Source organism: Triturus cristatus, chromosome 9 (genome assembly GCF_964204655.1).
Source record: "Triturus cristatus chromosome 9, aTriCri1.1, whole genome shotgun sequence".
In the NCBI taxonomy this organism is placed as follows: domain Eukaryota; kingdom Metazoa; phylum Chordata; class Amphibia; order Caudata; family Salamandridae; genus Triturus; species Triturus cristatus.
In genome coordinates, this window is record NC_140592.1 from 455,569,435 (window position 1) to 455,584,105 (window position 14,671).

Below are 14,671 nucleotides of genomic sequence, written 5' to 3' on the forward strand. Positions count from 1 at the left end.
TCGATATTTGGGGACTAAGATGGCAGAGTGTTTTTCCTGCTTCACTGTGATGAATACATTACTGTCACTTTATGCCCATACAGGGCTCAATTATGTCTAGAGAGTCTGAAATGAATCATATGTAAATATTTACTTTTTGTTGAATGCAGAATCTTGAATTAATTATTGTAGGCTGACTTGACTCATTCAGGGTAACAATTCGCCTTAAATTGACCGCCTGTCTATGTATTTACTTTATTGGTTCCAAAGTGCTTTTTTCACTTGTAATAATGAACTTTAGAATTATTTTCTCGTGATGTAAAATATATAGTATTTTTTCAAGTGAACAAAAGTCCGATCTAAACTGTATTTTCAGTCTTTTCACTATGTTTATGTTTAAGTGAACCGGAACTAGATTATGTGAACCGGATATAATACTGCTCACGTAACCTGCACGTTGTAACTCAGTCGAAAAAGGCGCGGACGCCGAAACGCGTCCTGGTGTTACTGCTGCTATCTCGAAACAATGCAATAAATAATCGCATCGAGAAACCTTGCTGAGTGCGGTCTCCTTCATTCTTTGAGTGAAGTCCTTGGAGCTCTATATATATATATATATATATATATATATATATATATATATATATATATATATATATATATATATATATATATATTCACTGAAAAAACCATAGGTTTCACACATGTTATAGTTAGCGGAAATTTTACTGATAAAAAACCAATGAAATTCCCCCGTTATAGTTAGTGCAGGCAACTATAACTCACGCGACCGCAATCCTCTGCTGATGCTAATACTGTATTTAGACACTTATTTGCCCATGTCTTCTTCCATACATTTTTAGCTATACATATATTACAAATATTTTTTTTTCATAAAGACACATATGTCATCAGCAGAAGATTGCGGTCGCGTGAGTTATAGTTGCCTGCACTAACTATAACGGGGGAATTTCATTGGTTTTTTATCAGTAAAATTTCCGCTAACTATAACATGTGTGAAACCTATGGTTTTTTCAGTGAATTTGCAAGGTTTTTTAAATGCTAATTCCTAACTATAACGTGTGTGAAACCTATGGTTTTTTCAGTGAATTTGTACGGTTTTTTAAATGCTAAGTTACTTTACGCCATTTGTGGCGTGTGCGCCCACTTAACGCTGTTCGTTCCGTGCACGCACGGTGCGCTTCGCGCACCGTGCGCGCACAGTAAGCACGAGGTGCGCTTCGCGCACCGCGCGCCCACTTTACGCAGTTAGTGCCGTGCACGCACGGTGGGCACGCGGTGCGCTACGCGCACCGCGTGCCCACGTTACGCTAGATGGGCCATGTACGCACGATGCGCTTCACGCACCGTGCGCACATGGAGGACATATGATGCACTTCGTTTTGAAAGGTAATATTTTAATTTTTCGTAATTTTTATAAGCCATGCACAAATGGTGCCCTTCGGGCACCATTTGCACACGGGGTGGACAGAGTGTGGATAATTTTTTTTTTTTTTTTTTTTTTTTTTTAAATATTATAGTTTATCTCATCTGTTATAAGCCATTCACAATTGGTGGCCTTCGGCCACCAATTGAACACGGGGTGGGGAGAGTGTGGATAATTTTTTTTTTTATCAAATTTTTTACCGTACGCGTACGGTAAGCGTAATCGGCGAAATTAGCGAAAAAAAAAAAATCCGTTTTTGGCCTTGGGGGATCTTTGGGGACTCCCTCAACATGGCTATGTGTGTGGGAGCTGTCTACACAGCCCCTTTACATGTTTTTGTGCTTTGTATTTTCATCATCACTCTCAGTGCGAGAGAGAAAATGGCGGCCGTCGCTTCCTGGTTTCGGCCGATTCGAATGTTTACTAAGATCTAAGAGCCAATCAGAATCGCGCTCGCGCACGCCACCGTACGCGTACGGTAAGCGTACCGTAAGCGCACCGTAAGCTGGCTCAGATATATATATATTGATTTAAAGGCTATTTTCTCAGAATCCACTGAACAGATTTACACCAAACCTACAAAAGGCACTTCCTTGACCTGAGGACTACCTCTCTGCCAAATTTCAAGTAATTCTGTTCAGCCGTTCGGGCTGTAGCCCTGTCTAAAGGTCCTATGGAAAAATGCATGGGAAAAACGCGTTTTGGGACCCCCCTTTTATCTCAGCCCCCGCTTGACGAATCCCCCCGAGACTTTCAGGGTAGGAGCGGAGCGTAGCGCCCCACCTATTTTGAAAAATTCGCGAGGATTCGTCGACCGGCGCCAAAGTTATTCAAAATAGAATGTTGCGGTTTTCCTATGGAAACGTGGTCCTAACTATAACTACCTACTGGCGACCGCCAGTAGGTAATATATATATATATATATATACACATATATATATTATCTACTGGTGGTTGCCAGTAGATAGTTATAGTTAGGACCGTGTTTCCATAGGAAATCTGAAAATTCTATTTTGAATAACTTTGGCGCCGGTTGACGAATCCTCGCGAAATTTTCAAAACTAATTGGGCGCTCCGCTCAGCTCCTACCCTGAAAGTCTCGGGGGAATTCGTCAAGCGGGGGCCGAGAAAAAAGGGGGGTCCCAAAACGCGTTTTCCCCATGCATTTTCCCATAGGACCTTTAGTCGAAAGTACAGCCCGAACAGCTGAACAGAATTACTTGAAAATTGGCAGAGAGGTAGTCCTCAGGTCAGGGATGTGCCTTTTGCATATATGGAGTCAATCTGTTCAGTAGTTCCTGAGAAAATTGCAGTTAAAAGCACATACATATCTATAGCCGCGCACCATGCGCGCACCGTGCGAGCACCCTAACGCGCGCAAGCGTAATTCTGATTGGTGGTTACATGTTAGTCAACGTTCGAATCGGTCGAAATCAGGAAGTGTCGGCCGCCATTTTGTTTGTTTTCAGTGCAAGAGTGAAAAAGGAAGGTGGCGAACGTGAAAAGGGGGCAGGGTAGTTCCTGACCCCCTAGCCTTTGTCAGGGGGTCCCTGAAGGACCCCGAAGGCAGAACATTTTTTTTTAAAAAATGTAAAAAAAATTCGCGGGGGTGCGCGCACGGTGAAAAACCAAAAAAAAAATATATATATATATAAAAAAATAATAATACATACATAACTTAGCATTTAAAAAACTGTACAAATTCACTGAAAAAACCATAGGTTTCACACACGTTATAGTTAGGAATTAGCATTTAAAAAACCTTGCAAATTCACTTAAAAAACCATAGGTTTCACACATGTTATAGTTAGGTGGATATTTCACTCGTAAAAAAACAATGAAATTCCCCCGTTATAGTTAGTTCAGATAACTATAACTCGCGCGACCGCCACTCTATCACAAGGATGATGTCATCAGTAATGTCATGAGTGATGCCACTGACCATGTCATGAGTGATGTAATATGTGACGTCATGAGCAGGATTGCGGGCGCGCGAGTTATAGTTATCTGAACTAACTATAACGGGGGAATTTCATTGGTTTTTTACGAGTGAAATATCCACCTAACTATAACATGTGTGAAACCTATGGTTTTTTAAGTGAATATATATATATATAAATCCTCTCTATGGGAGAGTCATCATACGCTATTAGGACTAAATATTACCTTTGTGCCATTAAACAAAGCAGAGAGACTTGCAAGTGCACCCATCACCAATTGTTAAGTTTGAAAACTGTGAGATTAATTTTAATGACAAAAAATAGTCCTCTTGAGAAATCTATACGCAATTGGCTGAACTATTACGTTAAACAAATTCTGGTCGGGTCAGGTATTTCAGCTTGTGTAGTGTGTATACAGACAATAAACATCCATGCCTATATTTTGTTTCTGATTACAATAAAACCACATATGAAGGCTGAGTAGCATGGATACAGACGTACATGAACACACACAAACACAATTACCAACAACCAACGAATCACCAACCAGACATGCCACCACCAATCCACAGACTAACCAATGTACATTACCTACGCACATGGACGAATACATCAGACACGTACCTAGTAACCAAGGAAGCAGGAAAAAGAAGTAACACAACAGATGGAAAGATGGGTGGCAACAGACTTCATGCTCAATTCTCTAGCTTTTCTGTGAAGGAAATTATATTTGAGGTGAAGAAAAGTGTGAAGGTCAGCATCTGTCAGTTTCTCGTCTCTCCTTGGAGAAATCACTGCTATGAGATGATGAAATACTCCAGTCTACAATCCCATTCTAGAGTTCCAATATAGAAACGAACAATAGGGAAGTGAGCAAAAAAAAAAAAACCATGGGGCCAAGATGACCCAGTCAGTGTGTCGACTGCCACTCCACAGTTGGTTTATACTCACTAGGGATACTCTCTCCCGACTGTGAAGTGTTGCAAATACGGCAAGCCCTGAGGACTACTAAGTGATCAAGGACAAATAGGAACATTTATTGAGGGCTTCCGAAAAACTGGGGATACATCTTGGCAAGTACTGCTGATTACTGAGAGATTGCCATAGTGCATGATCTGCATTCATACTTGAGGTGTACTCTAGAGCCAACAGCAGATTATATGTAGCAGCATAGGAGAAGTTCAGGACAAACAAAGCTTAATTTCACAGAAAGGGTGTGAATGAATATGACAACTACACCACAGGAGTCGTACGAACAGTAACCCAAAAATACAAAAACAAAGCAAGTGTCATGTATATGCAAGCAATCCATATATATGATGAGGCTAACAATATTTCAATTACGTTATTTGAAAAAAAATGCCTTAGAAAGTCAAATAGTGACAATAGTAATAAGAAAGCAGTGGTGAAGATCAAGACTATGCATGACCCATATTTTATTAACAGGTTAGAAACGGGCAGACTAGATGAGGCTAGGAGCCTTTAACAAAACATGTTTCCGAGAACAATTCCTCACTTCTGACGGCCTTTAAGAAATTGGTCGTTAGAAAATAAGCGTAACTTATTTTTTATAAAAGATAAAAAGCAAAATAATCTTCCATCACACTTAGACAACATCCAAGAGCTCCTAAGGAAAGAAATATACAGACCACAAAATATGTCTTGGTGGTTTGCTGCTTTCAAATTGCCTTTGTGTTTTTTTTTGCTACACGGTAGATCAATAAGCAATCCACATACCCTTCTGAAGAATCTTACTGTGTTCTTCATTCTCACAATAATAAGCCGTTTACTTTCTCTTGCAGAGAATTTTTAGGCAATATAGGGACCAGTTGTATTAAGATCTTTTAAGCTTGAAAGGGCTCAGACCACAAAACAGTGATTTTTAATGTACGAAGGTTACTCTGAGTCAGAAATCTTTCCCACTTGTAAAGTAATGTTTATGACCCTTTCACAAAGAGGAAGAGCCATGAAAGGGGCATCCCACTACTCTTTACATTTTGCAGAAGTAAGTAACAATCGTTTACAACTGCATTTTGTGTTGTAAACCACTGCTAGATAACTGACCCTGGAGTTGGAGTGGTAAGTGATTTGCAGAGGGGAAGCAACCTCTCGCCAATAACAATTTTGCGATGCAACTGATTCGCAAACCAGTCACAGAGCAGGCCTTAGCGCTGGTGACACCTGGTGCGCCAACCTTTTTTTAGCGCTCCCAGCCCATGACCTCTCCCTTTGATTCCCTCACTACCACCCAGCAAAAGTGCCCCTCATCTCTCCACTGCCCTTCTTTCACATACCTTTTATTTGTTTTAAAGTGCTGGGAAAGGCAGGTTTACTCAGCCAACCTCATAAAATGCAGATCTGTTCTGTGCATCAGGCACATCAACCCTCTGCATTACTTTATGGCGAGTCAAATCTGCCCCTAGACAAAACTCTGATCTCTCTCTTTAGCAGAAACATTAATCACAAGAGTTATCCTGACATTTTTACTGCAGCCTGAAAGCTGGATGCACAATGAACTCTGCAGCAGGAGCTTTTAAATTACTGCTAAACACAGCGCCCCCTGAGGTCAGAGAGCCCCCCTGAGGTCATTCCCCCTCCCTCTTTTTGCAGGTCAGCGCCCGGTGTGGCCGCACCAGTGGCACTGCCCTAAAGCTGGCCCTGATCAGTAACGTTGCAAAATGAAGCCCAGTTCACAAACCCGCCTGTGTGCCATTGCTACATGTGAAAACAGAAGGTATGCAGTTCCTAGCATTAACGCAAGGTGTGACAGAATAACAAGTGAGTCGCACAGTGGTGACAGGAAACTATAGTGAGAAGCAGGAGTAAAGGTTACTCCTTATTTGGAAAATAAGACCCTCACACACCCAACAAGCGGGTGTCTTGCTTCATCACCGGGTCTTTGCTCCTTATCGGGCCGGCAAGTGCAATGCCCGATCAGGCACCTAATAGGGCCTTCCTAGCGGAGATCTTTTATTCCGCTAGGAAGGCCCTATTAGGTGCCTGATCGGGCATTGCACTTGCCGGCCCGATAAGGAGCAAAGACCCGGTGATGAAGCAAGACACCCGCTTGTTGGGTGTGTGAGGGTCTTATTTTCCAAATAAGGAGTAACCTTTACTCCTGCTTCTCACTATAGTTTCCTGTCACCACTGTGCGACTCACTTGTTATTCTGTCACACCTTGCGTTAATGCTAGGAACTGCATACCTTCTGTTTTCACTATTGCTAGGGCATGTATGCTGGACCTTGATAGCGATAAAGTTTATTGTTATTTTTTCAAGCCCTCTTCTCCCTCGACTTGTTTAATATGCCATTGCTACATGCCAGTTTGCAACCTGAACTTTGTTCTCTGGCCTTAAGAGAAGAAGCGTGGAATAGTAAACCTATTTTCTCAATGCCCTGAGATGTATCATTGAAGCTTTCAATTCAAATGTATACTTTTAACATGATATCCGTAGAGACACAACTTTATCTCTACCATCACCAATGTGAACAGTAAATGTAACCTTATCAGTGTTCAAAGGCTGAACTCAGTTTCTGAAATATCAAGGCAGCATAACTCCCTGATTTAACCAATCGCCCTTGGAACTACCCTGGCCATGAATAAATTCTGCATTTTCACACATATAAGTTAAAATTAAAACTATGTGATGTGCGTTCACTGATTTTTCAAATGTATTTATTCAACTACTTCTTTTATAATAAGCTGTATTAACACAGTGTCTATGCTCTGGAAAGCAAATAAATAAGTTCTATACCTAAACAAATTCTTTTAGAGAAAGGAACGGATGAGGTTTAGTATTTTTGGTGAACTAAAGAAGGAACCAAAGGGCATGTCATGTCTAGAATAAAATTAAAAAAAGGTGGAACTTGTATCGAAATGCCATTGTCACCAATTATTGCCTTTTCAAAGAGCAGAGCTCTCAGCAAATACCAGTTAGATGACTGAAGCATTCTAGCAGAGAACACAAGAATAATGGCCAGCGGTACTAAACACTGGTTTGTAATATACTGGTCGCAATTTGCAACCAGGAATTTTGTGACTTGTAATTTTGTGCCAAGGGTTGTATTTTGCGAACCGACCTTGAATCTTATAGCTCAGTTCTTAAAATACCAACTATTGGTCGCAAATTGACCTACCCTCATGAATATTAAAGACGTTGATCGCAAATTACGACATATCATCAAAGTGATGGTGGTTTGCATATCTCCAGGTCTGCGATTGTTTTTTATTAAAGCAACCTTTCTAAACGAAATATGCATCCTCTTTTCCTTAAAAGAAGACAGGATGCATTTAAAAAAAGTAAATAAAAGTTTTACAAGCATTTTTAAGACAAGGCAGTAGTCCATGGGACCATTTAAAGAATGTTTTTGTCAATATTCACAAAGGGTAAGGGAATCCTTAGGGAACCCTACCTATTTGCAAATGGGTTACCACTACTTTTCTGTAGTCGGTAAAATAGTAATGTTTTGCGATCGTATTTCAGTCACAAAACATTAACACATCCCAATCCAAATGGCTATTTAGTGGGTGGGTGGGGGGCGGGGGTGGCTAAAAACGCCCCTTCCAAATACTGACTCAGTATGTAGTTGCAAACCCAAATTGCGATTTGGTAACGTGTTAGGTACATACCACTAATCAGTACAAGAGATGCATATATGTGGCATGTGTTATGGGGAAGTAGATACCTCATTGGCCACATAATGAAGGTTGCACACAACATATGTGTCTGAAGTGACTGTATAACTAATGCCCAAAAGCCGAGCTACAAAGATGTGGCAAGGTCGAGCAGAGGTACCTTTTCAGTTTATGCAAATCATATAAGGCCTGATCCAGAGTTTGGCAGACAACTTACAGTCTGTCAGTGTGGCAGAAGAAAAATTGTGCCAGGAACAAATCTGTGTACCTTGACAGGAACTGCAATCAAGGCGGTTTTTGTCAAGGTACAAACGATTGGTGGACAACACCCGCCATCTGTTGTAACAGGGTTTCACCAAACCTGACTAAAGATTACAATTACAATTTAGTTTTTCAAAAACAAAATCCTAAAGTGAGAGTTTTTTAAATTGAAAAATAAACAACTTAATGTCCCTCCCGACACCTAGGCCCTTTTCCTAGGGTGTGGGGTATTTTTTTCTTTTTCGGTTTTATGTAGAGGTTGAAGAACAAAAACAAATATCATCATACCGTACACCCTTAATAGGGAGGGCAGTGTGATGCCCTATCTCTGACAGCCCCCACTCCATCAGAGTAATCTTTCCATTGAAGGAGCCAACTGGGGCTCCATTTATGGAAAGCTAGTGGTCGTCCCAAGCCTAAACAGGGCAGGAAGACTGTTTGTTTAGTGGGCAGGGTACTCTGCCACATTTGTGATGGATTACCTGTTTGTCAAACTCCAAATCTACCTCTTAGTCTGAAGTGGCCATATTGAAAAGAGCTTAATGATCTTTGGCATGTGTCTGAAGTAAATAACAAAGAATACAGCCTACTGATAAAGGTTTCCAAGTGCTAGAGGTAGGGAAGCCACAATAATTCCTATAAAGGTTACCTAGTAGTAGGGAAGCCAAAGGAATCCAGTTTTTAAAAATCACGCAGGGTAGGATGAAAAATTCAAACAATCAGGTGAGGCTATCGAATTATGTCTCTGTCACCCTTAATGGTGTCAACATGTTTCAGCCCATAAACTAGCTAAACAACCGTTTGCAATTCAATAGGTCTTGCCTTTGGGACCTTAGAAGTATTTAGCTATGCATCATATTATTGTTGGTACAGCAAAATTGACTTTTTTACTGTGCACGAAGCAGTGAAAGGGTGCAGTGCTACAGGTTATCAGTAGGTGTCCCTTGGAACCTCTTTTGGCCACACAAGGTACTGCACCCTGTGAGTGACAGTGCTCATTGACAGAAACAGCATTTATAGAATAATACCGGCATGCCGCGCTGCAACAAAAGCAAGTAACTAATAAAAAAAATACTATTTCATACGTTTCTGCAAACATGCTGCGCTGCAACAAAAGCAAAAACTGGCCGCCGCGTCACATCTATTCCAAGCAGAACAGCCGCCTGAAGTTAATGGCGCGGTCTCCATAAGCAGGCAGCAGTGCGAGAAGAGTATACACTAGGCAGGGTTTTGTTCTGTGAAGGGAACCGCACGAGGGAGATGCAGCGCCGAAGCTGCAAGTAAAAGAAAGCACGGCGCTCATGAAATGGGCACTGCGTTGAGAGTCAAAATATTTTTAAAATTATTTTTAAGAAATGGAGGTGGGCTAGCTGCGCCATGCAGAACAAAAGAAAGGAGCGGCTGCCATAATTCAAGATAAAGAGCGGCATGCCACGCTGCACCAAAAGAAATAAAATACATAAAAAAATACCATTAAGTGTAGGGAAGTGCGGTCCGGAAGTTGTAACTTCGTGCCTACAACACCAGCTTATTAAGAAAGTAGTGCTCTGCAATTGTAAATGAAACACACAGAGTAAGAGCACATGTTAGAGGGGCAGTCCTTATGGAAGGTTACAAGAGTAGAAAAGGAGGGACTAAGGAGGGACTACTAAGTAAATTAACCAAAGAAAAAAAACATTTACAAAAGATAGTCAAAAGAACCAATTGAAAAAATGGGAGGGCAATGGGCGGAGCTTAAAGCCCATATCCTGAACACAGCATGCCTCGAAGAGACATCGCAAGCACTGCCTAGGCGAGACCAGAAAAAGGGTCTCAAGCTTTCATCAAGATGATCAGGAGCCCTGCTCTAGATATTGAGCGTACACTGTAACCATGGTAAGAAGAGGTCTTACCTTGAAAATCAAAAGTGTGACTTAACACCTAATAGGGTACATAATTGAACATATTTTACTGTAGCATTAGATCAGCTCTATATCAAGTTAGACATGCATCATATGTATGCAGTAACAAAGCCCTTATTGTTACAAAAAGTAAATAAGGTACTTGTGAAAACACAGCACACAAACTGTAATTGTGAGAAAAAACATGAGCACACACACGTGTGTTCCTACTGACCCTAACTCAGGGGTAATCAGACCATCTAGTCTCAACAGAAGAGGACATCCTGTGTAGTTACACACTTTGAGAAATAGAGGATAACGTGCATGACACATTTTTAACAACAACATTCTAGGAACATGATTGGAAGTATGAGTAAACACTGCTATTTAATTGACTTACTCCTGATGGTATATCACTAAAAACTTTTCTTTTCTATGGTGCAAGTGGTTTCATAACATGGATAATTTCCGTAATGGAACACGTGGACCTTAAGAGTTGGTCAATGGTCTTAGAAGGCGGAAGAGTGTTTTGTAAGACACAGGAAAGGTTTTGGCTAGCTAGTCACTGGTTTATTTGTGGGAACAATAATCATTGCCCTTTCAAAGCATTCCATTCATACATACAAACACGGCTCAACTCGTAGATAGTGCCAATAGTCATTGATGGCTGTGGGATTCGACTCTAATGGAATTTTTCGGTCCGCTGCGCTGATATATCCCTTCGCGGATGATTCATGCGCATTACAAAACAAACAAATAAATAAATAAATACAAATCACATATAGCCTGGCATTTTAAAAACCCCTCCTACGTTCTTTCAATAAAAATATGCACCATTAAAGAGATTCTGGAATTGTTAATTTGAATCGAAACATCAACAGTATGTGCCCCAAGAAAACTTTACTTCATCCAGATTTTGGTCTCACTAAATGCCTATTAGGTCTTCCGACTATTAAAAGTTGCAGACTCCATTGTCTCTCAGCCAGTTTTGTGCGTTATGTCATGCGGCAACGTACAGGTTTTGCGAGATGTGGACTTTTCTATGATCAGTCGCCAGTTAGCAGAGAGGCATGCAGGGAAAAATCATAATTAAAAGCTATGGTTCAATAGCACAAACCGCACTCAGGCTTGTGAATAGTACGATGTAGAAAGGTCGGCTGTAAACCATTGTAGAATTGTACCAGTGAAGCTCATGGACGTTTTTAGGTTGTGGATCAATGATGGATGTTCGACTATGCTGAAAGCTGCAGAGAGGTTAAGCAATACCAAGAGGCAAGGGTTGTTTTTGTCACTGAAGAAGAGGGCATCGTTGACCACTTGGAGTACTGCTGTTTCAATATTGCATCATAGCTTGAACCTAATTGATTGCCTTCAAATAGGTTACTGTTACTCCTATAGCTGAGTGGCAACTGCTTTCTTAATGATTTCTCCAACAAATGAGAGGTGACTTAAAGGACAGATGTTGGCATGGTCAAACTGGAGCATGTGTAGACTTTTGTAGCAGTGGTAGGATCTACCTGGTCTTGAGGATGTCTGGCAGAGTGCCCTGGGTTAGTGAGGCATTCACAATGTAGAGAAAGGGGTTTGAGGCTTCTCCAAGTAGAGTTTGAGGAGGGAAGCATGCCATATTTTTAGGAGGTGGCTTAGAGCGAGTTCAGATTATTGAAGATTTCTGTGTGGAAATAATGCTGAGAGATGACCAGTTAGTGACTGGGTATAGGTGAACGATGACGATGATGAATTATTGATGTAAAATCTGAATTTATGGGTTTTCTCTGCGAAGAAGTTGATTGAATTTTATCCATTATCTGATGATAGGATTTCGGGTTCTGTGATGAGGCTGGCACACTATTTGACAACCCTAAAGAGGGCTTGCTTCTGCTGATAACTCTATGGATGATGTTCTTGCAGGAGGTAGCTTTAACTTTGATGATGGAATGATGGTTGGACGAAGTCCTTTTAGAAGTGTAAGGGCTGCCTGGTATTTTGATCTTTTCCATTTCCACTGCTGACTCTGGGAAATGGCATGATCAGATATCAAAACAAAGAAGCCAATGGCTGCACCACTTTGTGAATTAAGATCTTTCAATAAAAAAAAAGAACAAAGGCTGTATGTTGATAGTAGCTTTGAATGTTTACAACACTAAATCCCTGCTGCCGGTCAAACGTGACCAAGAGCCTTGGGCCACAAGAAACTAGTAACCTGTCAGGTTAGTTAGAAAGTCTTAAGTTTTTTTCTCTTCCTCCCAGAGTGAACTTCTAATCATCATTCTATAGATAAATGGGGAATATGGAGACTAGAAAGAAGAGCCAGACTCCGCCCTATTTATATTGGGTACAGGTTTAGACCAATCCAAATTATGCAATATACCGAGATGTAAATAAGGACTTGTTGGGTAAGAAAGGGGTAGGTAAGCAGTAGGCCTGGGCAGAGTTCCGCTAACAGAACTTCTCGAAGTAGCCTCAAAAGTCAGCCACGCTACGTGGAGTTTCACCAGCTGCGGAGTGCAATAGGTTGCGCTGCTCGCGCTGATTTTTAGTGCTGGGTGTTTGTCCTGCGCTGTAAAATCAGAGCGAATGGCACCATGCACAGCACAAGAGGGCGCTGCTTCTTTCAGCTGATCGAGTAGATGTTCTACTCGAGCTGCAGCTTCCTCAAAGCGAACAGAAGTTTTCTGAACGCGAGCGGTAGCAACCAGCTGCAAGGTGATCTGGAGTAAGGTTTTCCACGCTCGCACTCGCCAACTTAACGCTGGCGAGCCGCAGGAGTTGAAAAACTTCGCTCCACTATGCAGAATTTTTCGGAACTGGAAAAAACTCTGCAAACAGCGCAAGCGGAGTGGAATTTCATGCCCAGACCTAGTAAGCAGCTATAGTCAAGCATGTAAAGGAATGTTGTCGTTCTCTTGGAATTTTGACTATATGATGCATGTTTAATGTAGCTCGTGAGCAGATGGTAGGTTATTGATACAGACATATATGGAGATGATGGAAAGTGGAGAGCACAGATTTTGAATTTGCTTTAAACGCTGAGGAAGTCTGGGCACATTGCCAGATAAAATATAAGTGGAACCTGAAGTCTACATTGACTCCATGTGCCCACTAATTGGGGCCCTGTGGTTGAGGGTTCTATAACAGGGAGTGCTAACAAAAGCAAACCTTGCTTACAAGAAGTAAGAGAAATACTGGCCCAATTTTTCAGTTTTTGCCCTTTGTAAGATGAAGCAAGGAAGAAAGTGTTATTTCCTCAATTTATCTATAATAAATAACATACATGCCACATTTTATAAATCACTCATTCACCTAAAAATAATGCTTTTATACTATATGTATTTTTACTATAAGGGGTTTTATTCACTAATCTCCTTTGTATGAGAGTTTGAAGCATTAGCGTATTCTTTTAAAAATGTAAATGTATGTATATTTAGTGATGTAGTTGACTGATTTTATTCAGATCAACACTTTTATGTGGGCTTTTATTGAAAGACCCAACAATGCACTTCTAAACAAGCTTACTTTGGTGGTAGATGTACTTTTGTAAATTCTAGCACCTAATATGCAAAACGTATTGGTTTTGCCAATCACTTTTTGCAGTGCTGTACAGTGTCCGATGGAGAAGCCAAATGCTTTTTCTCAATGCAGTGCAACAGCGATAAAAATAGAAAAAATAGAAAAAAGAAGGCACTACAACACAGTCGCATCATTCTACTGGCGTGCATACATTGCAACACGTGTATGTATGACAGCAGAATGATGCTGGAGAATTTCCTTTGTTTTTCATTTACCGATCAAAGATTGTGGATGCCACTTGGATCGGTCAGCAATAAAAATGAAGATTGTATTGCCCAAAAAGGGAAAATAAAAAACAAAAAAAAGAGTAGAAGAACACAGAGCGAAGGTAAGGAGGGTAAAAAAGCACTGGAGAGATTGAGCAGTGCAATAGAGTGAAAAAAACATGGAGGTGGAGCAAAATCACATGAGGGAGAGAAGTTAGTGAGCAGGGGAAGTACACAAAAGAGAAACAAATGCATGGGTGGCATACGGGAGGAGCATAGAAAGAGAGGAGAGAGCTGGGAAACACGTGCACTCTCATGGAGTGCTTAATCCAAAAGAAACAAGCATTGGCATAGCCAATAGGTCTCGCCTTTGGGACCTTATAAGTGTTTAGCCATGCAACTGTTGCATAACTAAATACTTATAAGGTCCCAAAAGCGAGACCTATTGGCTATGCCAAGCGGGCCGTGAAAGTGATCGCGATCAAACATCAAAGGTGCGTCCGCGAAAGTGAAAGTAATTGCGGCAAGCGCGGCGCGCGTGCCCGCGCACCTGCACTGTAGCTCTAGGCTGGCCTGGTAGCACTTTTTGGAGCCCTCTCAATAAGTCTCGCCTGACCAGCGCATGCGCTGGGTCAGGCGAGACCTAAAAAGCAGCTCCCTAAAAGTGAGCAGAGAAAGGACACAAGTCAGCTTAATCAAGAGGATGTTAAAGAGGCTATGGTCCAGGGGAGGGACAAACTGGATGAAAACAG

At 41.2% G+C, this 14,671-nt stretch overlaps 1 protein-coding gene across 3 annotated transcripts in view; it reads right to left on the bottom strand.

Moving 5' to 3' along the window:
• Window positions 1-14,671, bottom strand: part of PLD3 (phospholipase D family member 3) — a 269,488-nt gene that overhangs the window by 53,922 nt on the left and 200,895 nt on the right. The gene's annotated exons all lie outside the window — the stretch shown is intronic.